The 3,121-nt window shown below is 37.5% G+C and overlaps 1 pseudogene; it reads right to left on the reverse strand.

Moving 5' to 3' along the window:
- Positions 1-337: 337 nt before the first annotated feature.
- Positions 338-727, reverse strand: LOC127238041 (40S ribosomal protein S12-like; annotated as a pseudogene).
- Positions 728-3,121: the final 2,394 nt, after the last annotated feature.

A 3,121-nucleotide genomic window follows, 5' to 3' on the forward strand; every position in this document is an offset into this window, starting at 1 on the left:
AAACATTATCTTCAATCTTTGGGCTGAGAACCTGTGTCTTCTCTCACTGGAATTTAATTCAATATAGTCCAATATGGTTCCAAGACTTCCCAGATCACTAAGCCTGTATGAGATCTCCACTGATAAACTCTAATGCCTTGGACACTGTCCATCAAATACCATGGCCGCACTAACTTTAGGTTTATATACTTCCCAATCCTAGTAATAGTCATTCATCAAACAAAGATCAAGGAGTTTTTAAAGCATGCTTCTAATTTGCTAACAACCATCTGCACAAACAGGGACTTCAATTTATAGTAGCAAACAAATGAGAAAAATGAGCCAAAATTTTATTTATTCATTTCCTGAACTTGAAGTACTCTTCGATGAAATCCTGTGCCTGAGATTCTTTGCCATAGTCCTTAACCACTACCCAACAGCAGCCAACCACTTTCCATAGCTTCCCCTCTCGATCAGTTTTAGAGGCCTACCCTAGTTTCTTGTTGTCCCCAACCTTAATTAAGTTGATCTGGTGTTCAGCTCAAAGTGCCTCAACCAACTTGACATACATGGGCTCATCACAATTGGATGCAAGCACACAGAGATGGGCTTGGTGCTTGTCTAAGGCTTTGGCAGCTTTGAATATGTAGTGTGCTAGGCCATCATGGATGAGGGCGGTCTTCAGCACCTCTTGAAGTGCAGTATTCACATCCATTACACCTCCTGCAGCAATGCCTTCCTTGGCCATGGTGGTGGGTTACTGGTGAGGCCGAATCTTGTACACACCCAAGCTTCTTCCTCCGCGCAACCTGGCAGCGGCAGGAGAAAAGCGAAAAGAGTCTTATAAAATAAATATCCATCATAAATGCTAAAATCATATACAGACATTACTTGATGATAGTATATTTGGAGTTCTGTTTGTTGTCTGGGGCAGTTGGGGTCTTTGGAATCAATTATGTTCCAACCCCTTTAAAACTCAGAAAATTTTTCTTTAAGTACCTCATTGCTTCCCCTTAGGGTGCTTTTTGTACTTGCTAACAACACAGCTGCTTTAGTCAGTATTCTACTGCTGTGAAGAGATCCCATGACCACACCGACTCTTTTAAAAGAAAATAATGTAATTGAGATTTGCTAACAGTTTCAGAAGTGTAGTCCATTTTCATCATGGCAGGGAGCCTGGCGTCATGCAGGAAGACATGGTGCTGGAGAAGTAGCTGAAAGTTCTATATATACTGATCTTCAAGTGAAAGAGAGAGAGAGAAAGAGAGAGGGGGAGGCTCCTACCTGGCTTGGGCCCTTGAAACTGCAAAGCCCACCCCTGGTGACAAACTTCCTCCAAGGCCACACCTCTTAATTCCTCTCAAGTAGTGATGGTTAAGCATTCAAATGCATGTGTCATTCCTACTGCCCACAACAGGCAGCAATGCCTTTTGTTAGGAACAGACAGTGAGCATACACAGCATAGAGAGAATAGATTCAGACATTAAAGAAGGCATAGCTAAACAAAATCTGACTCATACAGCAGTCAGATGAGAGATAGACCAGAAATCATAAGCTATGAAGAGACAGAAGACAAAGGAAGAGAAGCAGAGAATTCAAATTCAAGCTTACTTTTGATCAAACTACTGCAAGAGGAAGTGTCTGATTTCTTTAATTTAACATAAGTACATATTGGGCATCACTAATTTGTTTACATGATGTATATCTGTATTTGATAGAACCTATAACCCTAGTTAAGGATGAGTAAGAAATAAATATGTGGCCAATGTGGCCTAACAAAATTTAACTAATGTGTTGTTGTCATAGTGTCCAAATTTTGATAATTAAGGTAGCTTTGAATACTTAGACAATTCCTCTTTGAATATAATGTATATGACTTATCCATTTCACACGTTTTATCTGCTTTCTAGATTAAAGTTGCCAAGTTAGTTTTGCATCTATTTTCATGGGCTGTTTCATTCATACTTAGGTAGTGTATTTATAGTTTCTCATGTATAAAATGATTGGCTACACATGCTTCTGTAAAAATTCCCACCCATGCTCAGCTAAGCATCCCAAACTAAATTTAATGGGATACCTACATGCAAACAAAGAGACATGAAAGTAGGAGAATTGCATGTTGGAAAGGAGAGATCTCAAAACATATTGATCTCAAATCAATATGATGAGGTCATGCATGTCCTTATTGCTTTAAGCAAAAAACAAATACACACACACACACACACACACACACACACACACACACATATATATATAATGAAAGGAAGAAGGGACATTTATTCAGATATTTACCATTTCTGATGTATTTATTTCTTTAAGATTTGTGCTTCAGTGTTATCAATTCCCTTCTCTATAAAAATGATTATTTCCATTAATGAGGCCTGATGCTCATCAATTATTTAGTTACTTTATCTGAACAAATAATAATAATAATAAACCCAAAAAACGAAAACCACTTCTTGCTGGGTGTTGGTGGCACACACCTTTAATTCCAGCATTTAGGAAGGGAGGCAGAGGCAGGCAAGTTTGAGTTTGAGGCCAGCCTGGTCAACAGAACTAGTTCCAGGACAGGCTCCAAAACAATACAGAGAAACCCTGTCTTGAAAACCAAACAAACAAACAAAGAAACAAAAAACCCACCACCAACAAAAAACACTTCTTTAGAGATATTTGCGCTACAAATACAATTTTTTTTCAGCCATCGTTTTCATTGTTCTACTGTTCTCAGACCTATTCTTTCTAAGGATTCTGTGTCATTAAAATAATTGTTATATAGTGAAATTACTATTTCACAGTGGCATTGTTGTACTTTGATTTTATATCTTTGGTTCTGTCCCCCAGCAGTTTTGACACCATATGCCTTGATATATTTTTGTCCTTCTTTAGGGTCACAGAATCTCTCAAATCTACCAGTTTATGTCACACATTAAAACTGAGAAATTTTGGCAACGAGTTCTTCAAAGATCTCTCTTGCTCCACCTCAGACCTTTGACATCTCAGTTACATACAGTTTAGATAAATTAATGTAAATCCATAAAAATTTAATGAATTAATTTAGATTGTTCTTTCCTTTTTCTATGAATTTCTTTTTCCTTTTAAAAAGATACTCATCCTTCATATAGTATTTTTATCATATTCTTTA

Source organism: Phodopus roborovskii, unplaced genomic scaffold (genome assembly GCF_943737965.1).
Source record: "Phodopus roborovskii unplaced genomic scaffold, PHOROB, whole genome shotgun sequence".
Classification (NCBI taxonomy): domain Eukaryota; kingdom Metazoa; phylum Chordata; class Mammalia; order Rodentia; family Cricetidae; genus Phodopus; species Phodopus roborovskii.